General features: G+C 40.3%; 1 protein-coding gene across 5 annotated transcripts in view; it reads right to left on the bottom strand.

Moving 5' to 3' along the window:
- The window catches only part of ryk (receptor like tyrosine kinase), a 138,210-nt gene that overhangs the window by 27,840 nt on the left and 94,091 nt on the right, over nt 1–16,279 (bottom strand). The gene's annotated exons all lie outside the window — the stretch shown is intronic.

The following is a 16,279-nucleotide window of genomic DNA, read 5'->3' on the forward strand; positions in this document are numbered from 1 at the left end:
GTAGGTATTTTGTGTGAATGCCCTATGTGCGCAAACTGATGACACGCGTAAATGCTTGAATGTCCAGGGTGAGTGGAGTGTGTGGATGTTGGAACGGTTCAAATCGGATGACAAATGCGGGATATGCAGTCGATTGTATATTTCCCATTCATTGTCAATGGGGAGAAAATTACTGGAAAACCGGGAATTTTGGTAAAGGGAAAAGCACGTTTTGCGTTTGGTATATGGAAAGTGTGGGTGGATAATTGGGTTGAAAAAATGCGGGACATTTTTAGAAATATTCCTGTTTATTTAAATGGAAAGTCCCTGGAAATTTGGGGATTTCGGGAAAACCAGAAATTTTTGAAAATATTGATCTTAGCACAATTGTCCCAGATGATACGAATAGGTTGGTGTTGGAATTTTTTTTTTTTTTTTTAAATCGGTTGAAAAAATATTGACGTAGTAACAGTTTGAATTGAGAATGGGTATTTCAGAATTCCTGGAATTTCGGGAAAACTGGGAATTTGTACAAAAAAATATGGCAATATTGCTGTCCCAATGAACAAAAATGTTTTGAAGGTGGAATTGTCAAAAACGGTTGAAAAATGTGGATTGTGAAAACTCTCCAGGAAGAGGTGAAAACAGGGCTTTGGAAAACCGGGAATTCTGAAAATTCCTGGATTTCTTTTAAACTTGGAAAATGGCAGTTTGATAGTCCAAGGTGTGTGAATGTCGGAACGGTTCAAATCGGATGACAAATGCGGGATATGCAGTCGATTGTATATTCCCCATTCATTGTCAATGGGGATAAAATTACTGGAAAACCGGGAATTTTGGTAAAGGGAAAAGCATGTTTTGCGTTTGGTATATGGAAAGTGTGGGTGGATAATTGGGTTGAAAAAATGCGGGACATTTTTAGAAATATTCCTGTTTATTTAAATGGAAAGTCCCTGGAAATTTGGGGATTTCGGGAAAACCAGAAATTTTTGAAAATATTGATCTTAGCACAATTGTCCCAGATGATACGAATAGGTTGGTGTTGGAATTTTTTTTTATTTTTTAAATCGGTTGAAAAAATATTGACGTAGTAACAGTTTGAATTGAGAATGGGTATTTCAGAATTCCTGGAATTTCGGGAAAACCGGGAATTTGTACAAAAAAAAATATGGTAATATTGTTGTCCCAATTAAGAAAAATGTTTTGAAGGTGGAATTGTCAAAAACGGTTGAAAAATGTGGATTGTGAAAACTTTCCAGGCAGAGGTGAAAACAGGGCTTTGGGAAACCGGGAATTCTGAAAATTCCTGGATTTCTTTTAAACTTGGAAAATAGCAGTTTGATAGTCCAAGGTGTGTGGATGTCGGAACGGTTCAAATCGGACGAGAAATGTGGGATATGCAGTAGATTGTACATTCCCCATTCATTGTCAATGGGGATAAAATTACTGGAAAACCGGGAATTTTGGTAAAGGGAAAAGCATGTTTTGCGCTCGGTATATGGAAAGTGTGGGTGGATAATTGGGTTGAAAAGATGCAGAACATTTTTGATGATATGAATGGGTTGGTGTTGGAATTTGTTGAAATCGGCTGAAAAATGTTGACGTAGTAACAGTTAGAATTGGGAATGGGTATCTCAGAATTCCTGGAATTTCGGGAAAACCGGGAATTTGTACAAAAAGAAAAATGGTGATGTTGTCCCAATTAAGAAGAATGTTTTGAAGGTGGAATGGTCAAAAACGGTTAAAAAATGTGGATTGTGAAAAATTTCCAGGAAGAGGTGAAAACAGGGCTTTGGAAAACCGGGAATTCTGAAATTTCCTGGATTTCTTTTAAACTTGGAAAATGGCAGTTTGATAGTCCAAGGTGAGTGGATTGTGTGGATGTCGGAACGGTTCAAATCGGACGAGAAATGTGGGATATGCAGTAGATTGTATAATGCCCATTCATTGTCACTTGGGAGAAAAATTACCGGAAATTCCGGGAAAAAATTGATTTTGGTAAAGGGAAAACATGCTTTGTGTTTGATATATGGGAAGAGCAGTGTGGATGGTTCAACGGTCGGAACGGGTTTTAAAAGAACGGAAAAATGTTGAGACATTTTCCCCTTCTTTTAAATAAAATTCCCTGGAGATTTGGGAATTTCAGGAAAACCAGGAATGATTGAAATGTTTGATCCTAGCACAATTGTCGTAGATGATATGAATGGGTTGGTGTTGGAATTTGTTGAAATCGGCTGAAAAATGTTGACGTAGTAACAGTTAGAATTGGGAATGGGTATCTCAGAATTCCTGGAATTTCGGGAAAACCGGGAATTTGTACAAAAAGAAAAATGGTGATGTTGTCCCAATTAAGAAGAATGTTTTGAAGGTGGAATGGTCAAAAATGGTTAAAAAATGTGGATTGTGAAAAATTTCCAGGAAGAGGTGAAAACAGGGCTTTGGAAAACTGTGAATTCTGAAAATTCCTGGATTTTTTTTAAAAACTTGGAAGTTTGATAGTCCAAGGTGAGTGGAGTGTGTGGATGTCGGAACGGTTCAAATCGGATGACAAATGTGGGATATGCAGTCGATTGTATATTTCCCATTCATTGTCAATGGGGAGAAAATTACTGGAAAACCGGGAATTTTGGTAAAGGGAAAAGCATGTTTTGCGTTCGGTATATGGAAAGCGTGGGTGGATAATTGGGTTGAAAAAATGCGGGACATTTTTAGAAATATTCCTGTTTATTTGAATGGAAAGTCCCTGGAAATTTGGGGATTTCGGGAAAACCAGAAATTTTTGAAAATATTGATCTTAGCACAATTGTCCCAGATGATACGAATGGGTTGGTGTTGGAATTTTTTTAAATTTTTTAAATCGGTTGAAAAAATATTGACGTAGTAACAGTTTGAATTGAGAATGGGTATTTCAGAATTCCTGGAATTTCGGGAAAACTGGGAATTTGTACCAAAAAAATATGGTAATATTGCTGTCCCAATGAAGAAAAATGTTTTGAAGGTGGAATTGTCAAAAACGGTTGAAAAATGTGGATTGTGAAAACTTTCCAGGAAGAGGTGAAAACAGGGCTTTGGAAAACCGGGAATTCTGAAAATTCCTGGATTTCTTTTAAACTTGGAAAATGGCAGTTTGATAGTCCAAGGTGTGTGAATGTCGGAACGGTTCAAATCGGATGACAAATGCTTGATATGCAGTCGATTGTATATTCCCCATTCATTGTCAATGGGGATAAAATTACTGGAAAACCGGGAATTTTGGTAAAGGGAAAAGCATGTTTTGCGTTCGGTATATGGAAAGTGTGGGCGGATAATTGGGTTGAAAAAATGCGGAACATTTTTAGAAATATTCCTGTTTATTTGAATGGAAAGTCCCTGGAAATTTGGGGATTTCGGGAAAACCAGAATTTTTTTTAAAATATTGATCTTAGCACAATTGTCCCAGATATGAATGGGTTGGTGTTGGAATTTTTTTTTTTTTTTTTTTAAATCGGTTGAAAAAATATTGACGTAGTAACAGTTTGAATTGAGAATGGGTATTTCAGAATTCCTGGAATTTCGGGAAAACTGGGAATTTGTACAAAAAAAATATGGTAATATTGCTGTCCCAATGAAGAAAAATGTTTTGAAGGTGGAATTGTCAAAAACGGTTGAAAAATGTGGATTGTGAAAACTTTCCAGGAAGAGGTGAAAACAGGGCTTTGGAAAACCGGGAATTCTGAAAATTCCTGGATTTCTTTTAAACTTGGAAAATGGCAGTTTGATAGTCCAAGGTGAGTGGAGTGTGTGGATGTCGGAACGGTTCAAATCGGACGAGAAATGTGGGATATGCAGTAGATTGTATAATGCCCATTCATTGTCACTTGGGAGAAAAAATACCGGAAATTCTGGAAAAAACGGGATTTTGGTAAAGGGAAAACATGTTTTGTGTTTGATATATGGGAAGAGCAGTGTGGATGGTTCAACGGTCGGAACGGGTTTTAAAAGAACGGAAAAATGTTGAGACATTTTCCACTTCTTTTAAATAAAATTCCCTGGAGATTTGGGAATTTCAGGAAAACCAGGAATAATTGAAAATTTTGATCTTAGCACAAGTGTCGTAGATGATATGAATGGGTTGGTGTTGGAATTTGTTGAAATCGGCTGAAAAATGTTGACGTAGTAACAGTTAGAATTGGGAATGGGTATCTCAGAATTCCTGGAATTTCGGGAAAACCGGGACTTTGTACAAAAACAAAAATGGTGATGTTGTCCCAATTAAGAAGAATGTTTTGAAGGTGGAATGGTCAAAAATAGTTAAAAAATGTGGATTGTGAAAAATTTCCAGGAAGAGGTGAAAACAGGGCTTTGGAAAACTGGGAATTCTGAAAATTCCTGGATTTTTTTTAAAAACTTGGAAGTTTGATAGTCCAAGGTGAGTGGAGTGTGTGGATGTCGGAACGGTTCAAATCGGATGACAAATGCGGGATATGCAGTCGATTGTATAATGCCCATTCATTGTCAATGGGGATAAAATTACTGGAAAACCGGGAATTTTGGTAAAGGGAAAAGCATGTTTTGCATTCGGTATATGGAAAGTGTGGGTGGATAATTGGGTTGAAAAGATGCAGAACATTTTTAGAAATATTCCTGTTTATTTGAATGGAAAGTTCCTGGAAATTTGGGGATTTCGGGAAAACCAGAAATTTTTGTAAATATTGATCTTAGCACAATTGTCCCAGATGATACGAATGGGTTGGTGTTGGAATTTTTTTATTATTTTTTTTAAATCGGTTGAAAAAAATATTGACGTAGTAACAGTTTGAATTGAGAATGGGTATTTCAGAATTCCTGGAATTTCGGGAAAACTGGGAATTTGTACAAAAAAAAAATATGGTAATATTGTTGTCCCAATTAAGAAAAATGTTTTGAAGGTGGAATTGTCAAAAACGGTTGAAAAATGTGGATTGTGAAAACTTTCCAGGAAGAGGCGAAAACAGGGCTTTGGAAAACCGGGAATTCTGAAAATTCCTGGATTTCTTTTAAACTTGGAAAATGGCAGTTTGATAGTCCAAGGTGAGTGGAGTGTGTGGATGTCGGAACGGTTCAAATCAGACGAGAAATGTGGGATATGCAGTAGATTGTATAATGCCCATTCATTGTCACTTGGGAGAAAAAATACCGGAAATTCTGGAAAAAACGGGATTTTGGTAAAAGGAAAACATGTTTTGTGTTTGATATATGGGAAGAGCAGTGTGGATGGTTCAACGGTCGGAACGGGTTTTAAAAGAACGGAAAAATGTTGAGACATTTTCCCCTTCTTTTAAATAAAATTCCCTGGAGATTTGGGAATTTCAGGAAAACCAGGAATGATTGAAAATTTTGATCCTAGCACAATTGTCGTAGATGATATGAATGGGTTGGTGTTGGAATTTGTTGAAATCGGCTGAAAAATGTTGACGTAGTAACCGTTAGAATTGGGAATGAGTATCTCAGAATTCCTGGAATTTCGGGAAAACCGGGAATTTGTACAAAAAGAAAATTGGTGATGTTGTCCCAATTAAGAAGAATGTTTTGAAGGTGGAATGTTCAAAAACGGTTAAAAAATGTGGATTGTGAAAAATTTCCAGGAAGACGTGAAAATAGGGCTTTGGAAAAGCGCTAATTCCGGGAATTCCTGGATTTTTTGTTTTACTTGGAAAATGGTAGTTTGGTAGTCCAGAGTGAGTGGTGTGTGGACGTTGGAATGGTTCAAATTGGATGTGCAGTCGATTGTATATCTCCCGTTCATTGTCACTGGGGATAAAATTACCGGAAATTCTGGGAAAACCAGGCTTTCGTTTGGTTGATAGAAAGAGCAGTGTGGGTGGATGGTTGAAAGGTCGGAATTGGGTTGAAAAAAAGAAAAATTATGATGTCCCAATTAAGAAGAATATTTTGAAGGTGGAATGGTCAAAAATGGTTAAAAAATGTGGATTGTGAAAACTTTCCAGGAAGAGGTGAAAACAGGGCTTTGGAAAACTGGGAATTCTGAAAATTCCTGGATTTTTTTTTTAAAACTTGGAAGTTTGATAGTCCAAGGTGAGTGGAGTGTGTGGATGTCGGAACGGTTCGAATCGGACGAGAAATGTGGGGTATGCAGTCGATCGTATAATGCCCATTCATTGTCACTTGGGAGAAAAAATACCGGGAATTTTGTAAAAAACGGGATTTTGGTAAAGGGAAAACATGCTTTGTGTTTGATATATGGGAAGAGCAGTGTGGATGGTTCAACGGTCGGAACGGGTTTTAAAAGAACGGAAAAATGACAAGACATTTTCCCCTTCTTTTAAATCAAATTCCCTGGAGATTTGGGAATTTCAGGAAAACCAGGAATGATTGAAAATTTTGATCCTAGCACAATTGTCGTAGATGATATGAATGGGTTGGTGTTGGAATTTGTTGAAATCGGCTGAAAAATGTTGACGTAGTAACAGTTAGAATTGGGAATGGGTATCTCAGAATTCCTGGAATTTCAGGAAAACCGGGAATTTGTACAAAAAAAAAATGGTAATATTGTTGTCCCAATTAAGAAAAATGTTTTGAAGGTGGAATTGTCAAAAACGGTTGAAAAATGTGGATTGTGAAAACTTTCCAGGAAGAGGTGAAAACAGTGCTTTTTGAAAATTCCTGGATTTTTTTTTAAAACTCGGAAGTTTGATAGTCCAAGGTGAGTGGAGTGTGTGGATGTCAGAACGGTTCGAATCGGACGAGAAATGTGGGGTATGCAGTCGATCGTATAATGCCCATTCATTGTCACTTGGGAGAGAAAATACCAGAAATTCTGGAAAAAAACAGGATTTTGGTAAAGGGAAAACATGTTTTGTGTTTGATATATGGGAAGAGCAGTGTGGATGGTTCAACGGTCGGAACGGGTTTTAAAAGAACGGAAAAATGTTGAGACATTTTCCCCTTCTTTTAAATAAAATTCCCTGGAGATTTGGGAATTTCAGGAAAACCAGGAATGATGGAAAATTTTGATCCTAGCACAATTGTCGTAGATGATATGAATGGGTTGGTGTTGGAATTTGTTGAAATCGGCTGAAAAACATTGACGTAGTAACCGTAATAATTGAGAATGGGTATCTCAGAATTCCTGGAATTTCGGGAAAACCGGGAATTTGTACAAAAACAAAAATGGTGATGTTGTCCCAATTAAGAAGAATGTTTTGAAGGTGGAATGGTCAAACACGGTTAAAAATGTGGATTGTGAAAAATTTCCAGGAAGACGTGAAAATAGGGCTTTGGAAAAGCGCTAATTCCGGGAATTCCTGGATTTTTTGTTTTACTTGGAAAATGGTAGTTTGGTAGTCCAGAGTGAGTGGAGTGTGTGGACGTTGGAATGGTTCAAATTGGATATGCAGTCGATTGTATATCTCCTGTTCATTGTCACTGGGGATAAAATTACCGGAAATTCTGGGAAAACCAGGACTTTTGGTAAATGGAAAAACAGGCTTTGCGTTTGGTTGGTAGAAAGAGCAGTGTGGGTGGATGGTTGAAAGGTCGGAATTGGGTTGAAAAAAATAAAAATTATGATGTTGTCCCAATTAAGAAGAATTTTTTGAAGGTGGAATGGTCAAAAACGGTTAAAAAATGTGGATTGTGAAAATTTTCCAGGAAGAGGTGAAAACAGGGCTTTGGAAAACTGGGAATTCTGAAAATTCCTCGATTTTTTTTTTTAAACTTGGAAGTTTGATAGTCCAAGGTGAGTGTAGTGTGTGGATGTCGGAATGGTTCGAATCGGATGAGAAATGTGGGGTATGCAGTCGATCGTATAATGCCCATTCATTGTCACTTGGGAGAAAAAATACCAGAGATTCTGGAAAAAAAATGGATTTTGGTAAAGGGAAAACACGTTTTGTGTTTGATATATGGGAAGAGCAGTGTGGAATTCCTCGAATTTCGGGAAAACTGGCAATTTGTACAAAAAAAAAAGAAGTTATGTTTTTGTTGATCTAGTAGATGGCAGTCACACATAAGAGACACGTGTGGACTGCAAGATGACAGGCATGATTCTGACATTGTGTGATGTGGAATGGTGCAATAAAAGGTCCGCCAAGCAGATCATGCAGTACCAGCGAGTGCAGCCAAGCTAGCGGGCGAGGTCCGTACACCGTGGGAACACTCGACACCTCTTCGCTCTGCCAGGAGATGTTTGCTGTCAGTCTGACGAGCGCTCCCTTCCACCGCCATGTGGCCCGGCCTGAGGTTTACGGCTGTTGCAACACCTCCGCTAAACGGCGTCGTCTCCCGCCAGCGCTACAAAAACTCCTAATGAGATCGCACTGAGCCGGTTTGGAGAAGGACGGCAAGCTCCGTCTTGCGATTTGCTACTTTAGTAAGATTGATGGACTGGATCTGTGCACCGTGTCTCTGCCAAGGAAGCCTCCCCCAGGTCAAGGCGCACAAAAGCCTGATTGTCTTGATGTAGCCAGTCCTAATCTCCGCCCTGAGCACCTGCTGCACGACTACATCACCTCTGAAAACACATGGAACCGCAGACACACCAGCCATTCTATTCTGGCCTGACACATCTGACAGGCTGAAGGATTGATTTCCACTCTTGTGTAAACGCATTTCACGAGTCGCTGGCCGCTACAACGCCTGCTCCTCCACCTTGCTGGCCAGGAATAAGCATTTTAATAACTGCTCCTCATCCGCAAAAGTCATAAATTACTGAATCACAACGCAGTCTTTATTCCAACAATTCTCTGAATAGCCGTTAAAATGGAGACAAATAGCAGAAAGTCAACTGAAGCTGAGGCTAAACTCTTTCACACTGCACTCCCAAACCAACTGCGAAAGAAATGCTTAGAAGGTACCAAGCTATGAGGATGCAGATATATCCACAGATGTGAGCATTCTTGGAGAAAATGTGCTGCAACACAACTCCCAAATGAAAATACTAAATTTCCTGCAATTGGGTGCATTTCTACACTTTATTTGACCTTTAGATGTATTCTCATCTACCAACCTGTCTCTTTCACACGTACATGTCCCATATTTTTTGTTTTGGTTTCTAGTAGATCATTTACTAACTTTATTATCATTGAAAATGTCAAGTAAAATTATACAACAACTTTAAACCTGTAGCCACGCCCCCTCACGTGATATACTTCTGGTGTTGTGACCCCTGTTTACAATCTGTAAGGTCAGAAATATACCTTCTAATAAATACTCTAGAATTGCAACTGCTTTGGAACTAACAATGTCCGGATTGTCATCATCCACCGTATTTTTCGGACTATAAGGCGCACTTAAAAATCCTTTAATTTTGTGTGTGTGTGGGGCGGGGGGCGTCTGTGTTACTATCAAGACATCATGGCGGAGCTGAAGCAGAGTTTCTTAACATGGAGATATTCTCACTACTTTTCTTTTGTCGAGCACAAAGAAATGAACATTTTAGTTAAATGCAAGTAGTGTCTTGGATCAAAGATCCTATCTACTGCCCAAAACAGCAATTCAAATCTGCTGAGACAGCTACAAAAGCAACATGCTTCGACGTAGCTAGTAAAGAGAGACACAGACTTCGATACCACTTCACCTCCACCTAAGGATTTTAACGGAGGGGAGGGACTGCTAGCCAGGACAACATTGAAAGAGCCATTGCAGCATTTCCAAGATGGCTGCGCTTCAGAGCAGCGGCTTCGTGCGAGCGCTCCTGGAAGTGTAGACCGATTTGGCAAAAATACCCCTCAATTCAGTCAATTTCATGGCTGGCTCACAGCGTGTTCACTCCGTGATCACTTACGACCGACTTACGATTCTGGATGTGGAGAGATCGGGCCATTTTGGGCTGAAAGATGCGTGTACGATGGACCTGCTCGCTAGCTTGGGAATTCTTCGCGAGCTACATCCAGCAGTGGCCTTTGAAGCAGCGGCGTCGACTACCAGCGGAGACGGTCAGCGAAAGAGACGTAAGCGATGCGCTCGGAAGCAGAAGCGGGGGTGTCGGGCGGGGCTAACAACAAAGCTAAATGCTTTGTTGTTAGCGGGGCTAACGAAAAAGCTAAATGCTAATCCACAAAGAAGCGCTAATAAGGAGTCTGTTAAGCTAGAACTAGCCAGCGCCAGGCTGGATAATCCCTGCACACATAGCAATTCTTCTAGAATAATATACAACTCACATAATGTTTTTTCTGCGTCAGAGGTGGACATGCATTTTACTGAGGTGGCAAACAATCTAAAAATTCCTGTCATATCAATCCCTAGATATGGTCGAAATTATTTAAAGTGCACTATGCATAATAAACGTAACATTATTAATATTGCTACTACGGATACTTTCAACAAAAACTCCTCAAAACAGCCCACTACCTATAATATGGGCTTTTTAAACATAAGGTCATTGTCTTCCAAAACGTTATTAGTTAATGAAGTCATCAGAGACAACAATCTTGATGTCGTTGGTCTAGCCGAGACCTGGCTCAAACCAGACGATTTTTTTGCGCTGGGTGAGGCGTCTCCTCCTGGCTATGCGGGAACGCATATTGCCCGCCCCATTAAAAGGGGTGGGGGTGTTGCACTTATATACAACAAAAACTTTAGCCTTACCTCGGACCTAAATAATAAATATAACTCGTTTGAGGTGCTTACTGTGAGGTTTGTCACACCGCTGCCTCTCCACCTGGCTGTCATCTACCGCCCCCCTGGGCCCTATTCGGACTTTATCAATGAATTTTCAGAGTTCGTTGCTGATCTAGTGACGCACGCCGACAATATAATCATAATGGGAGACTTTAACATCCATATGAATACCCCATCGGACCCTCCATGCGTGGCGCTCCAGACTATAATTGATAGCTGTGGTCTTACACAAATAATAAATGAACCCACGCATCGCAACGGTAATACGATAGATCTAGTGCTTGTCAGGGGTGTCACCACCTCTAAAGTTACGATACTCCCGTACACTAAAGTAATGTCCGATCATTACCTTATAAAATTCGAAGTTCTGACTCATTGTCAACAAACTAATAATAATAATAATAACTACTATAGCAGCCGCAACATTAATACTGCCACAACGACGACTCTTACTGACCTACTGCCTTCAGTAATGGCATCATTCCCAAATTATGTGGGCTCTATTGATAACCTCACTAACAACTTTAACGACGCCCTGCGCGACACCATTGATAGTGTAGCACCGCTAAAGCTAAAAAGGGCCCCTAAAAGGCGTACCCCATGGTTTACAGAAGAAACTAAAGCCCAGAAATTATCATGTAGAAAGCTGGAACGCAAATGGCGTGCGACTAAACTTGAGGTTTTCCATCAAGCATGGAGTGATAGTTTAATAACTTATAAACGCATGCTTACCTCAGCTAAAGCTAAATATTACTCAAATCTCATCCACCTCAACAAAAATGATCCTAAATTTTTGTTTAGTACAGTAGCATCGCTAACCCAACAAGGGACTCCTCCCAGTAGCTCCACCCACTCAGCAGATGACTTTATGAATTTCTTTAATAAGAAAATTGAACTCATCAGAAAAGAGATTAAAGACAACGCATCCCAGCCACAACTGGGTTCTATTAACACAAATATGACTGTATATACGACGGACACTGCCCTCCAAAATAGTTTCTCTCTCTTTGATGAAATAACATTGGAGGAATTGTTAAAATGTGTAAATGGGACAAAACAAACAACATGTTTACTTGACCCAATTCCTGGGAAACTTATCAAGGAGCTTTTTGTTTTATTAGGTCCATCAGTGTTAAATATTATAAACCTATCACTTTCCTCTGGTACTGTTCCTCTAGCATTCAAAAAAGCGGTTATTCATCCTCTACTCAAAAGACCTAACCTCGATCCTGACCTCATGGTGAACTACCGGCCGGTGTCCCACCTACCGTTTATCTCGAAAATTCTCGAAAAAATTGTCGCACAGCAGCTAAATGAACACTTAGTGACTAACAATCTCTGTGAACCTTTTCAATCCGGTTTCAGGGCAAATCACTCTACGGAGACAGCCCTCGCAAAAATGACTAATGATCTATTGCTAACGATGGATTCTGATGCTTCATCTATGTTGCTGCTTCTTGATCTTAGCGCCGCTTTCGATACTGTTGATCATAATATTTTATTAGAGCGTATCAAAACGCGTATTGGGATGTCAGACTTAGCCTTGTCTTGGTTTAACTCTTATCTTACTGACAGGATGCAGTGTGTCTCCCATAACAATGTGACCTCGGACTATGTTAAGGTAACGTGCGGAGTTCCCCAGGGTTCGGTTCTTGGCCCTGCACTCTTTAGTATTTACATGCTGCCGCTGGGTGACATCATACGCAAGTACGGTGTTAGCTTTCACTGTTATGCTGATGACACCCAACTCTACATGCCCCTAAAGCTGACCAACACGCCGGATTGTAGTCAGCTGGAGGCGTGTCTTAATGAAATTAAACAATGGATGTCCGCTAACTTTTTGCAACTCAACGCTAAGAAAACGGAAATGCTGATTATCGGTCCTGCTAGACACCAACATCTATTTAATAATACCACCTTAACATTTGACAACCAAACAATTAAACAAGGCGACTCGGTAAAGAATCTGGGTATTATCTTCGACCCAACTCTCTCGTTTGAGTCACACATTAAGAGTGTTACTAAAACGGCCTTCTTTCATCTCCGTAATATCGCTAAAATTCGTTCCATTTTGTCCACAAGCGATGCTGAGATCATTATCCATGCGTTCGTTACATCTCGTCTCGATTACTGTAACGTATTATTTTCGGGCCTCCCTATGTCTAGCATTAAAAGATTACAGATGGTACAAAATGCGGCTGCTAGACTTTTGACAAAAACAAGAAAGTTTGATCATATTACGCCTATACTGGCTCACTTGCACTGGCTTCCTGTGCACCTAAGATGCGACTTTAAGGTTTTACTACTTACGTATAAAATACTACACGGTCAAGCTCCTGCCTATCTTGACGATTGTATTGTACCATATGTCCCGGCAAGAAATCTGCGTTCAAAGAACTCCGGCTTATTAGTGATTCCCAGAGCCCAAAAAAAGTCTGCGGGCTATAGAGCGTTTTCTATTCGGGCTCCAATACTATGGAATGCCCTCCCGGTAAAAGTTAGAGATGCTACCTCAGTAGAAGCATTTAAGTCTCATCTTAAAACTCATTTGTATACTCTAGCCTTTAAATAGACTCCCTTTTTAGACCAGTTGATCTGCCGTTTCTTTTCTTTTCTTTTCTACTCTGCTCCGGGGTGGACCGCTAGCCTGTCCATCAGATGGGGACATCTCTACGCTGCTGACCCGTCTCCACTCGGGATGGTTCCCGCTGGCCCCACCATGGACTGGACTTTCGCTGATGTGTTGGACTTTCACAATATTATGCCAGACCCACTCGACACCGAGGATGTCGTTGTGGCTTGTACAGCCCTTTGAGACACTTGTGATTTAGGGCTATATAAATAAACATTGATTGATTGATTGATATGTGCTAGAAGACATGCAGGCTATTTCTACAGTGGGGTCACCCGCTTTCAGGCAGCTAGTTAGCATGATAGCGGGCGTCGAACGGCAAATGGCACGAAAACATTTTCCAAGTACCTTGACACAGTGGACAGTGATCACATAAACATGGAAATCAAGCTAAAGAAGACACTCCAAACTCTGCCTCTGCTCATCATTCAGCACTGAAGGTACACACTCTGTCAATTCTCTTATATGCTCTTTCATTCTAGACTTCTAGAGTGTTTGATTATCACATCACTCTAAATGTAAGAGGGATCCTAGTGGGCCAGGCCAATCTTTCCTTTTCTCTAAACTAAAACTGGGGAAATGCGTAGAGTGTTCTGGGCTTCTGTACAGTGTTGATCTCCTGAAGACCTGATTTTATTTCACAATTCCTTGAGAGAAAAAAAGGCCTGGTTAGGCGTGTGTATAGCAGTATGTGTGCGGTATATAGTGACATGTTTGCCTTCCTTGGGTGAAGCCAGGTTTACAGCTGTGTTGTGACATGTTATGTTATGTTGTAGCTAATTTAAAATAGTTGTGTCAATTTGTTCTGGCCCAAAATAAATTGGCCCTTTGAAACATATCTTTGTGTGTTGTATGTAGACCACATGGCTTAGCAGAGTTCAGTGATGCAAATGCATGTCGAGTTGATCAACACATTGTATTATTCTCCAGTGCAATAAAAGTACTGAAATGAAGGCTAAAAGAGCATTAATGTCAGCCTTAAAATTAAATAAAAATTAAAAGAACTAACTAAATAGTTACTTTTCACAGTAACGCATTACTTTTTGGTGTAAGTAACTCAGTTACTTTTGAAATAAAGTAACTAGTAACTGTAACTAGTTACTGGTCTTCAGTAACTAACCCAACACTGCTGATCAGTGATCACTTCCTGCGTTGCTTGGTTACCAGCGAGCGAGAGCCTTTGTTCATGCAGCCAACCTTGCTTTGCGACTTCCGCTTTGTTCCGACGAAAAATAAAAAAATTATTATGCGACATTTTGTCACACGCATTTTTTATTGAAATTGATGACTAGCCCTAGGGGAAACTGGGTAACACATGGCACACTGACAAAGCTTAAAGGCCTACTGAAATGATTTTTTTTTATTTAAACAGGGATAGCAGATCCATTCTATGTGTCATACTTGATCATTTTGCGATATTGCCATATTTTTGCTGAAAGGATTTAGTATAGAACAACGTCGATAAAGTTCGCAACTTTTGGTCTCTGATAAAAAAAAAACCTTGCCCCTACCGGAAGTAGCGTGACGTCACAGGTTGTTCACTCCCTCATATTTTCCTATTGTTTTCAACGCAGCTAGAGCTATTCGGACCGTGAAAGTGACGATTACCCCATTAATTTGAGCAAGGATGAAAGATTCGTGGATGAGGAACGTTAGAGTGACGGACTAGAATGCAGTGAAATACATATTTTTTTTCGCTCTGACCGTAACTTAGGTACAAGCTGGCTCATTGGATTCCACACACTCTCCTTTTTCTATTGTGGATCACGGATTTGTATTTTAAACCACCTCGGATACTATATCCTCTTGAAAATGAGAGTCGAGAACGCGAAATGGACATTACAGTGCCTTTTATCTCCATGACAATACATCGACGAAGCTCTTTAGCATGAGCTAACGTGATAGCATCTGTCTCAAATGCAGATAGAAACAAAATAAATAAATCCCTGACTGGAAGGATAGACAGAAGATCGACAATACTATTAAACCATGTACATGTAACTACACGGTTAATAGATCTCAGCCTGGCAAAGCTTAACATTGCCGTTGCTAACGACGCTAAGGCTAACTTAGCAACCGGAGCTCACAGAGCTATGATAAAAACATTAGCGCTCCACCTACGCCAGCCAGCCCTCATCTGCTTTGCTCAGCAACACCCGTGCTCACCTGCGTTCCATCGATTGACGGCGCGACGAAGGACTTCACCAGATCATCCGTGCGGTGGGTCTGTTAGCATCGGCTAGGCGTCTGCTAGCATCGGCTAGGCGTCTGCTAGCATCGGCTAGGCGTCTGCTATCCGAGTAAGTGGTCCTTGTGTTGCTACAGCCACCTACAACGTTCTTCTTTGCAGCCTCCATTGTTCATTAAACAAATTGCAAAAGATTCACCAACACAGATGTCCAGAATACTGTGGAATTATGAAATGAAAACAGAGCTTTTTTGTATTGTATTCAATGGGGAAGGCATACCTCTGTTCCTCGGGCTACGTCACGCGCATACGTCATCCTTCGAAGGCTTTTTCAACCGGAAGTGTGGCGGGAAATTTAAAATGGCACTTTATAAGTTAACCCGGCCGTATTGCAATGTTAATATTTCATCATTGATATATAAACTATCAGACTGCGTGGTCGGTAGTAGTGGCTTTCAGTAGGCCTTTAACCTACTGTTACTATAACAATCTACAAGGTTAATATACCGTAATTTCCGGACTATAAGTCGCTACTTTTTCCCCTCGTTTTGGTCCCTGCGGCTTTTACGACGGTGCGGCTTTTTTTTACAGCTTACGGTAACCAGGGGCGCGCACTACCGAGAGCAAAACAAAGAGTAGGAGAGCGACAGTTTGCGCGAAGGAAGTGTTCATGCAAACACCCTCAATATGGAAAACAAACGGAGAAGTGCATATGATGCTGCTTTTAAGTTAAAGGCAATCGATCTGGCTGTCAAAGAAGGAAATAGAGCTGCTGCACGTACCCTTGACTTGGCTGACGACGCCATTTTGGACCTGTTCTTCTCCGACACCGACAAAGAGGATTCCGGTGGTTTTAGTACGCAGGAGGAAGACGATGACAC

This window comes from Entelurus aequoreus, linkage group LG27 (genome assembly GCF_033978785.1).
Source record: "Entelurus aequoreus isolate RoL-2023_Sb linkage group LG27, RoL_Eaeq_v1.1, whole genome shotgun sequence".
Taxonomy (NCBI): Eukaryota; Metazoa; Chordata; class Actinopteri; order Syngnathiformes; family Syngnathidae; genus Entelurus; species Entelurus aequoreus.